This window comes from Colletes latitarsis, chromosome 14 (assembly GCF_051014445.1).
Source record: "Colletes latitarsis isolate SP2378_abdomen chromosome 14, iyColLati1, whole genome shotgun sequence".
NCBI lineage: Eukaryota > Metazoa > Arthropoda > Insecta > Hymenoptera > Colletidae > Colletes > Colletes latitarsis.
The window spans coordinates 6,152,984-6,173,246 of record NC_135147.1 but is presented as its reverse complement, the minus strand read 5'-3'; positions in this window follow the sequence as shown (position 1 = coordinate 6,173,246).

Below are 20,263 nucleotides of genomic sequence, written 5' to 3'. Positions count from 1 at the left end.
CCTCACACTCGACAGCTACTGGCGCTTCGGGCATCACTTGGAAGGGTTGGGTCCCCGTATTGAAAGGGCAGCGGCCGCGTTAGGCCGCATAATGCCCAATCTCGGGGGGCCCAACATGGCGGCACGGCGGCTGTATTTGGGAGTCGTCCGGTCCATGGCGCTTTATGGCGCGCCAATATGGGCCGGCGGTCTGATGGCCAATCGGCGGGGTGCATTTGTACTCCGTCGGTTACAGAGGTTGGTCGCCATCAGAGTCGTGCGGGGTTATCGCACGATCTCCTACACAGCCGCCACCTTGCTGGCGGGTTCCGCACCGTTTCACCTGCTGGCGAAAATGGACGCAGAGGTCTATCAAAACCTCTGCGACCTTCGCCAGCGGGGCGTGGACCCGCACGGCGAGGAGGCCGCTAGGGCCCGAAGCCAGGCGCGGCGACGCGACTATAGTCGGTGGCTGGTCTGGTTATCGAAGCCAGATCAGCGGGATGATCGCGTTGCCGCGGCGGTCCGCCCAGTGTTTTATGCCTGGGTGGGCCGTAGCTGGGGTACGCCCACCTATCGCCTGACACAGGTACTGACCGGACACGGTTGCTTCGGTCGGTACCTGCATCGGATAGGGCGGGAGGCGACGGCTGCGTGCCGTCACTGCAAGGGAAGGGAGGACTCCGCGCAGCACACGCTGCAGTTTTGCCCGGCGTGGGCAGCGCAGCGCGGTGTCCTCGTTGGAGTAGTTGGAGCGGACCTCTCGCTACCGGCCGTCATTCGTGCGATGGTCGGCAGTGAGGAGGCGTGGGCGGCCATGGCCTTGTTTTGTGAAGAGGTCATGGCCGCCAAGGAGGACGCCGAAAGGGCGCGTGAGGAGGTGGGGGGCAGGCGGCGACGCCGACCGTAAGACCCTCCACCGCTCCCCGTGGCAGGGGGAGCGCGATGGGGTCGGTTATGGTGTTTGGGTGCGAGGTGAGGGTCACTATTCCCTTATTCCCACTCGCATCCAGCCTATCACCGTACCAGGGGCCCGTGGCAGGGGCCCCGTCTAGCGGGGGCGGCAGTGTTAGCCGGCCCCGCAGCCGTGGTCGCGATCGGGTGGGGGCCCGGTCGCGGCTAGTAGCAACGGCACGAGTGGGGGCAACGTCGCGTGTGACCGCGTGGCGTCGCCGGGGGGCAATCAGGTTAGTTTGCCCCCCATTGGGGGAGGAGGATCACAACTCCTCCCCCGGGAAGGGCCCGCTATAGGGCGTTGCGCCAACGGGGAGAGTCACGGTAGTATCGTTAGTTTGGTTCCCGTGACTCTCCCCAGATAAAGGGCGCAGGCGGTCACCGTGGTGTTTTAGCCGGTAAGAGTCCGGCACTACCCCGGCCTCCCCCCCAGGGAGCCGGGGTGTCCATGAGGATTTCACCACGTTAAAAAAAAAAAAAAAAAAAAGGTCTGGGATGTGACCCCATCAGACTCATACTTTCGCATTCTTCAAATGCTTCTTGAACAGATCCTGGGTTTTTTCTGGGTTGGATCACGTAGTAATGTGGTACCACACTGAAACAGTCGATTAAGCCTGGTCTCGATCAATATTATAGAGGATAACGCATGCTAGGTCTGGGTTAGGTCTGGGATGTGACCCCATCAGACTCATACTTTCGCATTCTTCAAATGCTTGTTGAACAGGTCCTGGGTTTTTCTCTGGTTTGTATCACGTAGTAATGTGGTACCACAATAAAACATTCGATTAATCCTGGTATCGATCAATATTATAGAGGATAACGCATCTAACGTCTTGGTTAGGGATGGTATTTGCTCCCATCAAGGCTCATACTTTCGCATAATTCGCATACTTGTTGCCCAGATCCTGGGCTTTTTCTGGTTTGGATCACGTAGTAATGTGATACCACACTGAAGGAGTCGATTAAACCTGGTTTCGATCAATATTTTATAGGATAACGCATGTTAGGTATGGGTTAGGTCTGGGACTTGCTCCCATCAGATTCATACTTTCGCATTCTTCACATACTTGTTGAACAGATCCTGGGTTTTTTCTGGTTTGGATCAGGTAGTAATGTGGTACCCCACTGGAATAGTTGAAAAAAGCTGGTTTCGATCAATATTTTAGAGGATAACGCATGTAGGGGCCAGGTTAGGTCTGGGATTTGCTCTCGTCAGGCTCATACTTTCGCATATTTCGCATACTTGTTGCCCAGATCCTGGGCTTTTTCTGGTTTGGATCATGTAGTAATATGGTACCACACTAAAACAGTCGACTATACCTGGCTTCGATCACTATTTTAGAGGATAACGCATGTTAGGTCTGGGTCAAGTCTGGTATTTGCCATAATCAGGCTCATATTTTCGCATTTCTCCCATACTTGTTGGCCAGATCCAGGGCTTTGTGTGGTTTGGATCATGTAGTAATGTGGAACCACACTGAAACAGTCGATTAAGCCTGGTCTCGATCTATATTTTACAGGATAACGCATGCTAGGTCTGGGTTGGGTCTGGGATTTGCCCTCATCAGACTCATACTTTCGCACTCTTCACATACTTGTTGAACAGATCCTGGGTTTTTTCTGGCTTGGATCAGGTAGTAATGTGGTACCACACTGAATGCGTTGATTAAACCTAGTTTCGACCAATATATTAGAGGATAACGCATGTTAGGACTAGGTTAGGTCTTGGATTTGCCTTCACCAGTCTCATACGATCGCATATTTCGCATTCTTGTTGGCCAGATCCATGGTCTTCCTCTTGTTCGAATCAAGTAGTAATGTGGTCCCACACTGGAACAGTCGATTAAACCCGGTTTCGATCAATATTTTAGAGGATAACGCATGCTAGGTCTGGGTTAGGTCTGGGATTTGCCCTCATCAGGCTCATGCAATCGCATATTTCGCATTCTTGTTGACCATATCCTGGTCTTCCTCTTGTTCGAATCAAGTAGTAATGTGGTCCCACACTGGAACAGTAGAGTAAACCCGGTTTCGATCAATATTTTAGAGGGTAACGCATGTTAGGTCTAGGTTAGTTCTGGGATATGCACTCATCAGGCTCATACTTTCGCATATTTCGCATCCTTGTTGGCCAGATCCTGGTCTTCTTCTGGTTTGAATCACGTAGTATTGTGGTACCACACAGAAACAGTCAATTAAGCCTGGCCACGATCAATATGTTAGAGGATAACGCATGCTAGGTCCGGGATAGGACTGAGATTTGCCCACATCAGACTCATACTTTCGCATACTTCACATCCTTGTTGAGCAGATCCTGGGTTTTTTCTGGCTTGGATCACGTAGTAATGTGATACCACACTGAAGGAGTCGATTAAACCTGGTTTCGATCAATATTTTATAGGATAACACCGGTTTGGTCTGTGTTAGGTCTGGGTTATAACCGCATCAGACTGATACTTTCGCATTCTTCACATACCTTTTGAGCAGACCCTGGGTTTTCTTCTGGTTTGTATCACGTAGTAATCTGGTACCACACTAAAACAGTAGATTAAGCCTGGTCTCGATCAATATTTTAGAGGATAACGCATGCTACGTCTGGGTTAGGTCTGGGATTTGCCCTCATCAGATTCATACTTTCGCATTCTTCACATACTTGTTGGCCAGATCCTGGTCTTCTTCTTGTTTGAATCACGTAGTATTGTGGTACCACACTGAAACAGTCAATTAAACCTGGCCACGATCAATATTTTAGAGGATAACGCATGCTATGTGTGGGTTGGGTGTGGGATTTGCCCCCATCAGATTCATACTTTCGCATTCTTCACATACTTGTTGAACAGATCTTGGGCTTTTACTGGTCTGGATCACCTAGTAATGTGGTACCACATTAAAGCAGTCGATTAAACCCGGTTTCGATCAATATTTTAGCGGATGACGCATGTTAGGTCTAGGTTATGTCAGGGATTTGCCCTCATCAGGCTCATGCAATCGCATATTTCGCATTCTTGTTGGCCAGATCCTGGTCTTCTTCTAGATTGTGTCACGTAGTAATGTGGTACTACACAGAAACAGTCAATTAAGCCTGGCCACGATGAATATTTTAGAGGATAAGGCATGCTAGGTCTGGGTTAGGTCTGGGATTTGCCCTCAACAGACTCATAATTTCCGATTCTTCACATACTTGCTGAACGGAGCCTGGGTTTTTCTGGCTTGGATCAGGTAGTAATGTTGAACCACACTGAAGGAGTCGATTAAACCTGGTTTCGATCAATATTTTAGAGGATAACGCATGTTAGGTCTGGGTTAAGTCTGGTATTTGCCATCCTCAGGTTCATACTTTCGCATTTCTCCCATACTTGTTGGCCAGACCCTGAGCTTTGTATGGTTTGGACCACGTAGTAATGTGGTACCACACTGAAACAGTCGATTAAGCCTTGTCTCGATCAATATTTTAGGGGATGACGCATGTTAGGTCTGGGTAAAGTCTGGCATTTGCCATCATCAGGTTCATACTTTCGCATTTCTCCCATACTTGTTGGCCAGACCCTGAGCTTTGTATGGTTTGGATCACGTAGTAATGTGGTACCACACTGAAACAGTCGATTAAGCCTGGTCTCGACCAATATTTTAGAGGACATCGCATGTTTGGTCTAGGTTAGGTCTGGGATATGCACTCATCTGGCTCATACTTTCGAATATTTCGCAATCCTTGTTGGCCAGATCCTGGTCTTCTTCCGGTATGAATCAGGTAGTATTGTGGTACCACACAGAAACAGTCAATTAAGCCTGGCCACATGGGCAAATCCCAGACCTATCCTAGACCTAACATGCGTTATCCTCTAAAATATTGATCGAAACCAGGTTTAATCCACTCTTTCTGTGTGGTCCCACATTACTACCTGATCCAAGCCAGAAAAAACCCAGGATCTGTCCAACAAGTATGTGAAGAGTGCGAAAGTATGAGCGAAATGAAGGCAAATCCCAGATCTAACCCAGACCTAGCATGCGTTATGCTCTACAATATTGATCGAAACCGGGTTTAGTCGACTGTTCCAGTGTGGTACCACATTACTACCTGTTCCAAAGCAGAAAAAACTCAGGATCTGGCCAACAAGTGTGCGAAAACTGCGAAAGTATGAGCCTGATGAGAGCAAATCCCGGACATAACCTAGACCTAACATGCGTCATCCTCTAAAATATTGATCGAAACCGGGTATAATCGACTGTTCCAGTGTGGGACCACATTACTACCTGATCCAAGCCGGAAAAAACCCAGGATCTGTCCAACAAGTATGTGAAGAGTGCGAAAGTATGAGCGAAATGAGGGCAAATCCCAGACCTAACCCAGACCTAGCATGCGTTATGCTCTACAATATTGATCGAAACCGGGTTTAGTCGACTGTTCCAGTGTGGTACCACATTACTACCTGTTCCAAACCAGAAAAAACCCAGGATCTGGCCAACAAGTGTGCGAAAAATGCGAAAGTATGAGCCTGATGAGAGCAAGTCCCAGATATAACCTAGACCTAACATGCGTCATCCTCTAAAATATTGATCGAAACCGGGTTTAATCGACTGTTCCAGTGTGGGACCACATTACTACCTGATCCAAACCTGAAAAAACCCAGGATCTGTTCAACAAGTATGTGAAGAATGCGAAAGTATGAGTCTGATGAGGGCAAGTCCCAGACCTAACCCAGACCTAACATACGTTATCCTCTAAGATATAGATCGAGACCAGGCTTAATCGACTGTTTCAGTGTGGTTCCACATTACTACATGATCCAAACCATACAAAGCCCAGGATCTGGCCAGCAAGTATGGGAGAAATGCGCAAGTATGAGCCTGATGAGAGCAAATCCCAGACATAACCTAGACCTAACATGCGTCATCCTCTAAAATATTGATCGAAACCGGGTTTAATCGACTGTTCCAGTGTGGGACCACATTACTACCTGATCCAAACCTGAAAAAACCCAGGATCTGTTCAACAAGTATGTGAAGAATGCGAAAGTATGAGTCTGATGAGGGCAAGTCCCAGACCTAACCCAGACCTAACATGCGTTATCCTCTAAAATATTGATCGAGACTAGGCTTAATCGACACTTTCAGTGTGGTACCACATACTACGTGATACAATCCAGAAAAGGACCAGGAACTGGGCAACAAGAATGCGAAGTAAGCGATTACATGAGCCTGATGAGGGCAAATCCCAGAACTAACCTAGATCTAACATGCGTTAGCCTCTAAAATATTGATCGAAACCAGGTTTAATCTAATGTTTTAGTGTGATAACAGATTACTACGTGATACAAACCAGAAAAAACCCAGGATATGCTCAAAAAGTATGTGAACATTGCGAAAGTATGAGTCTGATGCGGGCATAACCCAGACTTAACACAGACCAATCCGTCGTTATCCTCTAAAATATTGATCGAAAATAGGTTTATTTGACTGTTATAGTGTGGTACCACATTACTACGTGTTGCAAACCAGAAGAAACCCACGATCTGGTCAACATGTTTGTTAAAAATGAGGAAGAATGAGCCTAATGAGGGCAAATCCCAGACCTAACCCAGACCAAACCGGTGTTATCCTCTGAAATATTGATTGAAACTAGGTTTAATTGACTGTTTTAGTGTGGTACCACATTCCTACGTGATACAAACCAGAAAAAACCCAGGATCTGTTCAACAAGTATTTCAAGAATGCGAAAGTATGAGCCAGATGAGTGCATATCCCAGACCTAACCTAGACCAAACATTCGTTATCCTCTAAAATATTGATCGAGACCAGGCTTAAACGACTGTTTCCGTGTGGTACCACATTACTACGTGATCCAACCCAGAAAAAACCCAGGATCTGTTCAACACGTATGTGAAGAATGCGCATGTATGAGCCCAATGAGGGCAAATCCCAAACCTAACCCAGACCTAGCTGGCGTTATCCTCTAAAATATTGATCGAAACCGGGTTTAATCGACTGTTCCAGTGTGGTACCACATTACTGCCTGATCCAAACTAGAAAAAACCCAGGATCTGGCCAACAAGTGTGCGAAATATGAGGAAGTATGAGCGTGATGAGAGCAAATCCCAGACCTAACCTAGACCTAACATGCATTATCCTCTAAAATATTGATCGAAACTGGGTTTAATCGACTGTTCCAGTGTGGTAACATATTACTGCCTGCAGCAAAGCAGAAAAAACCCAGGATCTGTTCATCAAGTATGTGAAGAATGCGAAAGTATGAGTCTGATGAGGGCAAATCCCAGACCTAACCCAGACCTAGCATGCGTTATCCAGTAAAATATTGATCGTGGTCAGGCTTAATTGACTGTTACTGTGTGGTACCACATTACTACGTGACACAAACCAGAAAAAACCCATGATCTGGTCAACATGTTTGTTAAAAATGCGAAGGTATGAGCCAAATGAGGGCAAATCCCAGACCTAACCCAGACCTAGCATGCGTTATCCTCTAAAATATTGATCGAAACCGGGTTCAATCGACTGTTCCAGTGTGGTACCACATTTCTGCCTGACCTAAACCAGAAAAAACCCAGGATCTGGCCAAAAAGTGTGCGAAATATGCGAAAGTATGAGCCTGTAGAGAGCCAATCCCAGACCTAACCTAGACCTAACATGCGTTATCCTCTAAAATATTGATCGAAACTGGGTTTAATCGACTGTTCCAGTGTGGTAACATATTACTACGTGAACCAAACCAGAAAAAACCCAGGATCTGTTCAACAAGTATGTGAAGAATTAGAAAGTTTGAACCTGATGAGGGCAAGCCCCAGACCTAACCCAGACCTAACATGCGTTATCCACTAAAATATTGGTCGAGACCAGGCTTAATCGACTGTTTCAGTGTGGTACCACATTACTACGTGATCCAAACCATACAAAGCCCAGGGTCTGGCCAACAAGTATGGGAGAAATGCGAAAGTATGAACCTGATGATGGCAAATACCAGACTTAACCCAGACCTAACATGCGTTATCCTCTAATATATTGATCGAGACCAGGCTTAATCGACTGTTTCAGTGTGGTACCACATTACTACGTGATCCAATCCATACAAAGCTCAGGGTCTGGCCAACAAGTATGGGAGAAATGCGAAAGTATGAACCTGATGATGGCAAATACCAGACTTAACCCAGACCTAACATGCGTCATCCTCTAAAATATTGAACGAGACCAGGCTTAACCGACTGTTTCAGTGTGGTACCACATTACTACGTGATACAAACCAGAAAAATCCATCAACCTGGTCAACATGTTTGTTAAAAATGCCAAAGTATGAGCCAAATGAGGGCAAATCCCAGACCTAACCCAGACCGAGCATGCGTTATCGTCTACAATATTGATCGAAACCGGGTTTAATCGACTGTGCCAGTGTGGTACCACATTACTACATGTTCCAAACCAGAAAAAACCCAGGATCTGGGCAACAAGTGTGCGAAGTATGCGAAAGTATGAGCCTGATGAGAGCAAATCCCTGACATAACCTAGACCTAACATGCGTCATCCGCTAAAATATTGATCGGAACCGGGTTTAATCGACTGTTCCAGTGTGGGACCACATTACTACCTGATCCAAACCAGAAAAAACCCAGGATCTGGCCAAAAAGTGTGCGACATATGCGAAAGTATGAGCCTGATGGGAGCAAATGCCATACCATAACTAGACCTTACATGCGTTATCCTCCATAATGTTGATCAAAACCCGGTTTAATCGACTGTTTTATTGCGGTACCACATTACTACGTGACACAAACCAGACAAAACCCGGGATCTGCTCAACAAGTATGTGAAGAATGTGAAAGTATGAGCCAAATGAGGGCAAATCCCAGACCTAACCCAGACCTAGCATGCGTTATCCTCTAAAATATTGATGGAAACCGGGTTTAATCGACTGTTCCAGTGTGGTACCACATTACTGCCCGATCCAAACTAGAAAAAACCCAGGATCTGGCCAACAAGTGTGCGAAATATGAGGAAGTATGAGCCTGATGAGAGCAAATCCCAGACCTAACCTAGACCTAACATGCATTATCCTCTAAAATATTGATCGAAACTGGGTTTAATCGACTGTTCCAGTGTGGTAACATATTACTGCCTGCAGCAAACCTGAAAAAACCCTGGATCTGTTCAACAAGTATGCGAAGAATGTGAAAGTATGAGTCTGATGAGGGCAAATCCCAGACCTAACCCAGACCTAGCATGTGTTATCCTCTAAAATATTGGTCGAGACCAGGCTTAATCGACTGTTTCAGTGTGGTACCACATTACTACGTGATCCAAACCATACAAAGCCCAGGGTCTGGCCAACAAGTATGGGAGAAATGCGAAAGTATGAACCTGATGATGGCAAATACCAGACTTAACCCAGACCTAACATGCGTTACCCTCTAATATATTGATCGAGACCAGGCTTAATCGACTGTTTCAGTGTGGTACCACATTACTGCGTGATCCAAACCATACAAAGCTCGGGGTCTGGCCAACAAGTATGGGAGAAATGCGAAAGTATGAACCTGATGATGGCAAATACCAGACTTAACCCAGACCTAACATGCGTCATCCTCTAAAATATTGATCGAGACCAGGCTTAATCGACTGTTTCGGTGTGGTACCACATTACTACGTGATCCAAACCATACAAAGCTCAGGGTCTGGCCAAACCCTCAGGGGCTGCCAGCCTTTCAGCTGCAGTACGGGCTTAACGAACCCGGGGTACCCGAGTCATACACACACCGTAAGCCTCCTGTTTGTCGTCACAACGACCCATTCACAATTCCCTATTGGTTTTGTGAATGGTACGTGACGGCAGGAGGAACGGGGGTCTTGGCTTAACCGCCTGGGCCACGAGTATGGCGACTCTATAAAATCGCCCTCCAATCCTAAGCTATGGTGCGCGGCGATGGGATGCATGGTTGGGGGAGAAGGCCCAATCCCAAGCGACCACCTCCGGGGAACCTGCCGATCCCCCGGTGTATTAGGCTTACCCGGGTAAGGCGGCTCTGCCCGGGTGGACCTTTATTTCCGACCATCTCGTGGGATTTTTATGGACACAGAAAATAAAATGGGGATGGGGCGGGTTTTGTCGGTTGGGGAGGACGGAGACGGGGTTGGGGTTAGGGTGGCGGCGCTCGCGCCCCACTCAGCGCCAGGTCCGGCTTCGTGGAGGGTGGAGGAGCACGAAGAGACGGCGTCGGTCTCGTCCTTCTCCTCCAGCACGAGCCACATAGGCTCTAAGAGGAAGAGGACGGGGCAGGCCGTCGTCGAGGTGGGCGGGGCGATGAGCCCGTCGGTGAGGTTGAGTTGCCTCAGGGACGAGGTGACCGAGGAGATATCGGAGAGGATCTCCTCGTCCCTGAGGCGGGTGGAGAAAGTCACCGCTGCCTGCGCCTTTAAGGGGCAGAAAAGCGGTGGCGCGGAGGCCCTGAAGGCCGCGGCGGAGGAAATGAGGGAGGCGGCGCGGGAGCTCAGAGGGCGGAACGCCCGTCTGCAGCTCCTGTTGGAGGAGGAGCGACAGGGGAGGAGGAGGGCAGAGGCGCTGTAGAACAGCGCGGCCCTCCCTCCCATCCTCCCTCCTCCTCCACCGCCGCGTCCCTCGGCGGAGGTAAATAAGCGGAGTGCGGCGGCAGTGGTGCGGGGCACCGCGGGCCCCTCCACCCGCACTCCGCCCGTGAAGAAGTCCCCGTCCTCCTCAGAAGACGATCTTCTGAGGAGGATTGGGGACATGATTGATGGCAAGCTGGCCGCCTTCCGGGAGGAGCTCCTCGCCGGAAGAGCGGTCAGCAGGAAGGCGGTGCCTCCCCGACCTGTTCCGGTACAGTCGGGGAAGGCAAAGAAGGGCGGAGTGAAGCCTCCGCCCAGCGTTGCGGCACCAGGGCCCCGGGTCGCGACCCCCAAGGGGGGTGGTGTACCCGTGGTCGCGGTGGTCGCGTCCTCCACAGCACCCTCCCAAGGGGGGGTGGCGTGGAGTGAGGTGGTGGGGCGGAAGGCGAAGCGGGCGGCGAGGAAGGCCTCGCAACCGCGGCCTCCGCCTCCGCCGCCGGCGGCCAAGGTAAAGGCCGCGAAGGTCGGGAAGTCACGACCAGGTCGTCCCCCAAAAACGGCAGCGGTGACGCTGACCGTTGCGCAGGGGGGCGACCTGACCCTCGCGGAGGCGATGCGGCTCGCCAGGGAGAATATCTCCCTGGAAGAGCTGGGCATCGCCTCCGTGAGGGCGAAGAGGGCCGTGACCGGGGGTCTCTTGCTGGAGATCCCCGGTGCAGAAGGCGGCGCGAAGGCGGATCGTCTCGCCCAGAGGCTCCGGGAGCAGCTGGGCGAGCGAAGTGTCCGGGTCGCCCGGCCCACGAAGCGCACGGAGATGCGCGTTTGTGGGCTGGACGACTCGGTCAGCGCACAGGATGTGTCCCGTGCCCTTGCGAGGGCGGGGGACTGTCCTGTGGAGGACCTGCGGATCGGAGAGATCCGCAGGTCGCCCTCCGGCCTCGGGTCGGTGTGGGCCCGGTGCCCCCTCTCCGCCGCCCGTAAGGTGGCGGAATCCGGGAGGGTGTTGGTGGGGTGGGTTTCGGCGCGAGTGGAAATCCTCGCGCCGCGCCCGCTCCAGTGTCACCGCTGCCTCGAATTGGGGCACGTGAGGCAGTGGTGCACCTCGCCGGTGGACCGCAGCGGTCAGTGTTACCGCTGCGGTGCCAAAGAGCACCGTGCGAGCCAGTGCTCGGCGGCCCCCCACTGCCCGCTGTGTGCGGACATGGGGAGGCCAGCCGATCACAGGGTGGGGAGCAAGAAGTGCTCCCCCCCCCTCCCGGAAGGAGAGGAAGAGGCGGGCTGCACCGGCTCCGGTGCCGAGGGCGGTGGCATCGTCCTCCATGGAGGTGGACGGTGCTACGGGGACGGACGGCCGGGAGGAGGCTGGCGCGGCCATTAATTAATGCCGCCCCGCCTCCTCCTCCAGGCCAACCTCAACCACTGCCGCGCGGCACAGGACTTGATGTCCCAAGTCCTCGCGGAGTGGGGGGTTGGCCTGGCGGTCGCCGCCGAGCCGTACCGCGTCCCTGATCACCCTCATTGGGTGGGCGACGCGGACGGCTTGGTGGCGACGGTATGGGGAGGGGGCGACGGGTCCCCACCGTTCTCCTTGTTGGAGCGCGGTCGGGGATTCGTCGCCGTGGACTGGGGGGGAGTCGCTGTGGTGGGGTGCTACATTTCGCCCCGTAGCGGTCACGCTGCGTTCGAGCTGTACTTGGCCGAGGTCGCGGCATGCGTGCAGCGCTACGCGGCCCGGCCGGTGCTGGTCCTGGGGGATTTTAATGCCAAGTCGGTGGCTTGGGGATCCCCCAGGACCTCCGTTCGCGGCGGGATCCTGGGCGATTGGGCGGCGGGGCTCGACCTCCGGGTATTGAACCGGGGGTCGGAGCACACATGCGTGCGGCGATATGGGGGGTCCATCGTGGATGTTGGATTCGCGACCCCCAACGCCGTGCGCATGGTGTCGGGTTGGCACGTGGTCGCGGGGGCAGAGACACTCTCCGATCACCGGTACATCCGGATGGAGGTCTCTGCCGCCGCGAGTGCATCCCGACACGGCCGCCTGCGTGGCACCCCACCACGCCGCTGGGCGCTTCGGCGCCTGGACAAGGACGCCCTGATGGCAGCTGCCCTCGCTGCAACTTGGCCGCAGGGAGCGGCCGAGTTGCCGAGCATAGAGGAGGAGGTCGCCCGGCTCGGAGCATTGGTCGCGGGTATTTGCGACGCGGCGATTCCTCGGGTCGGGCGGGCTTCTCCTCGCCGGGCGGTGTACTGGTGGTCGGACGCGATCGCGGAGTTGCGAGTCGCGACTGTCCGCGCCCGACGCCAGTACACCCGCGCGCGCCGTCGTCAACGTACAGGCGACGGCGTGGCGCGAGCGAGGGCAGCTGATGACCTGTATGGAGCATACCGCATGGCGCGGGTTGCTCTGCAGGTCGCCATCAAACGGGCCAAGACCCAGGCATGGAAGGAGCTCCTCCAGACCCTTGATGACGATCCATGGGGGCGCCCATATAAGGTGGTGCTGAATAAGCTCCGCCCGTGGGCGCCCCCCGTCACCGAGGGTCTTGACCCCCGGCTGCTGGAGGACGTGGTCAATACACTCTTCCCAATTGGGGAGAGGGGACCGCGTCCTCCGGCGGCGGCGGCTGTCCCAGTGGAGTGGACGGCCGAGCTGGGGGTCACGCAGGAGGAGCTGGCAGCGGCCATCAGACGGCTCGGGGTTCGTAACACGGCCCCGGGTCCGGATGGTGTGCCCGGCCGGGTTTGGGTCTTGACCCAGGGCGTCCTTGGGGCCGACCTCAGGCGGTTGTTCGACCGCTGCCTGAGGGACGGGCGATTCCCCCCCAGTTGGAAGGTGGCGAGGATGGTCCTCCTCCGGAAGGAGGGTCGGCCCGCGGAGTCTCCCTCCGCATACCGGCCGATTTGTCTCCTCGACGAGGTGGGCAAGCTCTTCGAGCGTGTGATTGCTGCCCGCCTCGTCGAGCACCTGTCGCGGGGTGATCCCGGTCTGGCCGACTGCCAGTTCGGTTTCCGGGGGGGCCGATCGACTATCGACGCGATAGGTCGTGTGAGGGCCCTCTCGGAGGCGGCCGTCTCCCGGGGAGGGGTGGCATTGGCAATATCCTTGGATATTGCCAATGCCTTTAACACCCTCCCCTGGGAAGAGATAAGGAGGGGACTCCAATATCATCGAGTCCCCCCTTGTCTCAGGGCGGTCGTCGGGGATTATCTCCGCGGCAGGTGGATCGAGTATCCGGGCCGGGATGGTGATATGCGGAGGGAGGTGTACTGCGGTGTTCCGCAGGGGTCGGTCCTCGGGCCACTCCTGTGGAACATCGCGTACGACTTGGTGTTGCGGGCCGGCCTCCCCGGCGGCGTCAGCACGGTGTGTTATGCGGATGACACACTGGTGCTGGCCGTCGGGGCGCACTGGGGGAGGGCCATGCGTCGCGCGGAGGAGGGGTCGCAACGCGTCGTCGACCGGATCAGGGGGATGGGGATGACGGTGGCGGTCCATAAGACCGAGGTGATTGCGTTTCATTCACCTCGGCAGGATCCGCCACCCCCTCTGATCCGGGTGGGTGGGGCTGACATCGAGGTGAAGCCCCAGATCAGGTATCTAGGGCTGATCCTCGATAGCCACTGGCGTTTCGAGGAGCATTTCCGCTGCCTGGTCCCCCGGTTGGAAAGGATGGTTGCGGCTCTGGGCCGGATCCTGCCCAACCTGGGGGGCCCGGCGGGCCGAGTTCGTCGCCTCTATGTGGCAATGGTCCAGTCGGTGGCCCTATACGGGGCCCCTGTCTGGGCGGACGACCTGGCTGCCTCCCGGCGCAGCATGACTATGCTGCGTCGGGTGCAGAGGCGCATGGCGCTCAGGGTCGTCCGCGGGTATCGGACCATGTCACATGAGGCGGCGACGGTTCTAGCGGGGATGCCGCCCATGGACCTGCTCGCGCGGTCGCACGCGGTGATGTACCGGCACCGCGTCGACCGTCGCGCGGGGGTGGGGGCGGTCCCGGGCGGGCAGGAACCTGCTTGGGGCGATTTGAAGCGCCAGGCCCGGCAGTCCGTGTTGCTCGCGTGGCAGGAGCCGCTGGCTCTGCCAACCGCGGGGCACCGGACTGTCGGGGCTGTTCGGCCGCTCCTGAAGGAGTGGCTGGACAGAGGCCATGGCAGCCTCACCTACCGGCTGGCACAGGTATTTTCCGGGCATGGCAGCTTCGGAAGATACCTGTGCCGGATAGGGAAGGAGCCGACGGCGCGTTGCTGCCACTGCGACGCTGAGCAGGACACGGCGGATCATACCCTGGAGGTATGCCCCGCGTGGGAGGGGGAGCGCCGTGTCCTGGTCGGCGTTGTCGGCCGGGATGTCTCGCTGCCGGGCGTGGTGCGCGCCATGCTCGGCAGCGAGGAGAAGTGGAGGGCCGTGGCCTCCTTCTGCGAGAACGTAATGTTGCAGAAGGAGGCCGCGGGGAGGGAGCGCGAGCTTCAGCGGCGCGCTGAAGCTCGCGCTCGTGCGGTGGCCCGAGGTCGTCGCCCGGTCGCGAGGCGTCGCGGGCGGCCGCCTCGGCGTGGCGGATGACCTAGGGTGGGAGCGGGGTCCTGATGGGACCCTCCTCCCGCCAGGCGGCGCCGGGTCGGACCGGTTGGGGGTAGGAGTGCCTCCCCCTACCGGTCCGACGCAAGGGGAGGCACCCTCGGCGGTCTGGTGCGGCCATGAACGCCCGGCCGCCGAGGGGTGGAAACGGGGTCGCGGGCGGTTGCGAGTTGGGGCTCGCAGCCGCCACTAAACGCGGCCCCGGGGCGGATAGCGGCGGGATGGAGTGGCCCCGTCCCGCCGCTATGAGGCAGTGTGTCTACTGGGGGGACCGATTGTCCCCCCGGGGGATGGGCGCGAAAGCGCGGGCACGGGGAGGATACCGGAAGAATGCTTCGAGCGATTCCCGGTATCCTCCCAAAGCGTGCCGAAGGGTCACCGTGGGGTTTTTAGTGGGTAGGTCCCGCGCCTGTCGTTGTACGGGCGCGGGGAATCCCACACGGAGTCTTTCGAAGATTTTCCCCACGACAAAAAAAAAAAAAAAAAAAAAAAAAAAAAAAAGGGTCTGGCCAACAAGTATGGGAGAAATGCGAAAGTATGATCCTGAGGATGGCAAATACCAGACTTAACCCAGACCTAACATGCGTTATCCTCTAAAATATTGATCGAAACCAGGTTTAATCGACTCTTTCTGTGTGGTCCCACATTACTACCTGATCCAAGCCAGAAAAAAACCCAGGATCTGTTCAACAAGTATGTGAAGAGTGCGAAAGTATGAGACAGATGAGGGCAAATCCCAGACCTAACCCAGACCTAGCATGCGTTATCCAGTAAAATATTGATCGTGGTCAGGCTTAATTGACTGTTTTAGTGTGGTACCACATTACTACGTGACACAAACCAGAATAAACCCGGGATCTGCTCAACAAGTATGTGAAGATTGCGAAAGTATGAGCCAAATGAGGGCAAATCCCAGACCTAACCCAGACCTAGCATGCATTATCCTCTAAAATATTGATCGAAACCAGGTTAAATCGACTCTTTCTGTGTGGTCCCACATTACTACCTGATCCAAGCCAGAAAAAAACCCAGGATCTGTTCAACAAGTATGTGAAGAGTGCGAAAGTATGAGTCTGATGAGGGCAAATCCCAGACCTAACCCAGACCTAGCATGTGTTATCCTCTAAAATATTGATCGAAACCGGGTTTAATCGACTGTTCCAGTGTGGTACCAAATTTCCGCCTGATCCAAACCAGAAAAAACCCAGGATCTGGCCAAAAAGTGTGCGAAATATGCGAAAGTATGAGCCTGATGGGAGGAAATACCATACCTTAACTAGACCTTATATGCGTTATCCTCTATAATATTGATCGAAACCAGGTTTAATCGACTGTTTCAGTCTCGTACAACATTACGACCTGATCCAAGCCAGAAAAAACCCAGGATCTGTTCATCAAGTATGTGAAGAATGCGAAAGTATGAGTCTGATGAGGGCAAATCCCAGACCTAACCCAGACCTAGCATGCGTTATCCAGTAAAATATTGATCGTGGTCAGGCTTAATTGACTGTTACTGTGTGGTACCACATTACTACGTGACACAAACCAGAAAAAACCCATGATCTGGTCAACATGTTTGCTAAAAATACGAAGGTATGAGCCAAATGAGGGCAAATCCCAGACCTAACCCAGACCTAGCATGCGTTACCCTCTAAAATATTGATCGAAACCGGGTTTAATCGACTGTTCCAGTGTGGTATCAAATTTCCGCCTGAACCAAACCAGAAAAAACCCGGGATCTGTTCAACAAGTATGGGAGAAATGCGAAAGTATGATCCTGAGGATGGCAAATACCAGACTTAACCCAGACCTAACATGCGTTATCCTCTAAAATATTGATCGAAACCAGGTTTAATCGACTCTTTCTGTGTGGTCCCACATTACTACCTGATCCAAGCCAGAAAAAAACCCAGGATCTGTTCAACAAGTATGTGAAGAGTGCGAAAGTATGAGACAGATGAGGGCAAATCCCAGACCTAACCCAGACCTAGCATGCGTTATCCAGTAAAATATTGATCGTGGTCAGGCTTAATTGACTGTTTTAGTGTGGTACCACATTACTACGTGACACAAACCAGAATAAACCCGGGATCTGCTCAACAAGTATGTGAAGATTGCGAAAGTATGAGCCAAATGAGGGCAAATCCCAGACCTAACCCAGACCTAGCATGCATTATCCTCTAAAATATTGATCGAAACCAGGTTAAATCGACTCTTTCTGTGTGGTCCCACATTACTACCTGATCCAAGCCAGAAAAAAACCCAGGATCTGTTCAACAAGTATGTGAAGAGTGCGAAAGTATGAGTCTGATGAGGGCAAATCCCAGACCTAACCCAGACCTAGCATGTGTTATCCTCTAAAATATTGATCGAAACCGGGTTTAATCGACTGTTCCAGTGTGGTACCAAATTTCCGCCTGATCCAAACCAGAAAAAACCCAGGATCTGGCCAAAAAGTGTGCGAAATATGCGAAAGTATGAGCCTGATGGGAGGAAATACCATACCTTAACTAGACCTTATATGCGTTATCCTCTATAATATTGATCGAAACCAGGTTTAATCGACTGTTTCAGTCTCGTACAACATTACGACCTGATCCAAGCCAGAAAAAACCCAGGATCTGTTCATCAAGTATGTGAAGAATGCGAAAGTATGAGTCTGATGAGGGCAAATCCCAGACCTAACCCAGACCTAGCATGCGTTATCCAGTAAAATATTGATCGTGGTCAGGCTTAATTGACTGTTACTGTGTGGTACCACATTACTACGTGACACAAACCAGAAAAAACCCATGATCTGGTCAACATGTTTGCTAAAAATACGAAGGTATGAGCCAAATGAGGGCAAATCCCAGACCTAACCCAGACCTAGCATGCGTTACCCTCTAAAATATTGATCGAAACCGGGTTTAATCGACTGTTCCAGTGTGGTATCAAATTTCCGCCTGAACCAAACCAGAAAAAACCCGGGATCTGTTCAACAAGTATGTGAAGAATTAGAAAGTTTGAACCTGATGAGGACAAGTCCCAGACCTAACCCAGACCTAACATGCGTTATCCTCTAATATATTGATCGAGACCAGGCTTAATCGACTGTTTCAGTGTGGTACCACATTACTACGTGATCCAAACCATACAAAGCTCAGGGTCTGGCCAACAAGTATGGGAGAAATGTGAAAGAATGATCCTGAGGATGGCAAATACCAGACTTAACCCAGACCTAACATGCGTTATCCTCTAAAATATTGATCGAAACCAGGTTTAATCGACTCCTTCAGTGTGGTTCAACATTACTACCTGATCCAAGCCAGAAAAAACCCAGGCTCTGTTCAACAAGTATGTGAAGAATGCGAAAGTATGAGTCTGTTGAGGGCAAATCCAAGACCTAACCCAGACCTAGCATGCCTTATCCTCTAAAATATTGATCGTGGCCAGGCTTAATTGACTGTTTCTGTGTAGTACCACATTACTACGTGACACAATTTAGAAAAAGACCAGGATCTGGCCAACAAGAATGCGAAATATGCGATTGCATGAGCCTGATGAGGGCAAATCCCAGACCTAACCTAGACCTAACATGCGTTAGCCTATAGAATATTGATCGAAACCAAGTTTAATCTACTGTTTCAGTGTGGTACTAGATTACTACGTGATACAAACCAGAAAAATACATCAATCTGGTCAACATGTTTGTTAAAAATGCCAAAGTATGAGCCAAATGAGGGCAAATCCCAGACCTAACCCAGACCCAGCATGTGTTATCGTCTACAATATTGATCGAAACCGGGTTTAATCGACTGTGCCAGTGTGGTACCACATTACTACATGTTCCAAACCAGAAAAAACCCAGGATCTGGCCAACAAGTGTGCGAAATATGCGAAAGTATGAGCCTGATGAGAGCAAATCCCTGACATAACCTAGACCTAACATGCGTCATCCGCTAAAATATTGATCGAAACCGGGTTTAATCGACTGTTCCAGTGTGGTACCACATTACTACCTGATCCAAACCAGAAAAAACCCAGGATCTGTTCAACAAGGATGTGAAGAATGCGAAAGTATGAGTCTGATGAGGGCAAGTCCCAGACCTAACCCAGACCTAACATGCGTTATCCTCTAAAATATTGATCGAAACTAAGTTTAATCGACTGTTCCAGTGTGGTAACATATCACTGCCTGCAACAAACCAGAAAAAACCCAGGATCTGTTCAACAAGTATGCGAAGAATGTGAAAGTTTGAACCTGATGAGGGAAAGTCCCAGACCTAACCCAGACCTAACATGCGTTAACCTCTAAAATATTGATCGAGACCAGACTTAATCGACTGTTTCAGTGTGGTACCTCATTACTACGAGATCCAACCCAGAAAAAACCAAGGATATGTTCAACATGTATTTGAAGAATGCAAAAGTATGAGTCTGATGAGGTCAAATCTCAGACCTACCCCAGACCTAGCATGCGTTATCCTCCAAAATATTGACCGTGGCCAGGTTAAATTCACTGTTTCTGTGTGGTACCACAATACTACGTGATTCAGACCAGAAGAAGACCAGGATCTTGCCAAAAAGAATGTGAAATATGCGATTCAGTGGGACTGGTGAGGGCAAATCCCAGACCTAACCTAGACCTAACATGCGTTATCCTCTAAAATATTTTTCGAAACCAGGTTAAATCGACTCTTTCTGTGTGGTCCCACATTACTACCTGATCCAAGTCAGAAAAAAACCCAGGATCTGGCCAACAAGAATGCGAAATATGCGATTGCATGAGCCTGATGAGGGCAAATCCCAGACCTAACCTAGACCTAACATGCGTTAGCCTATAGAATATTGATCGAAACCAAGTTTAATCTACTGTTTCAGTGTGGTACTAGATTACTACGTGATACAAACCAGAAATATCCATCAATCTGGTCAACATGTTTGTTAAAAATGCCAAAGTATGAGCCAAATGAGGGCAAATCCCAGACCTAACCCAGACCTAGCATGCGTTATCGTCTACAATATTGATCGAAACCGGGTTTAATCGACTGTGCCAGTGTGGTACCACATTACTACATGTTCCAAACCAGAAAAAACCCAGGATCTGGCCAACAAGTGTGCGTAATATGCGAAAGTATGAGCCTGATGAGAGCAAATCCCTGACATAACCTAGACCTAACATGCGTCATCCGCTAAAATATT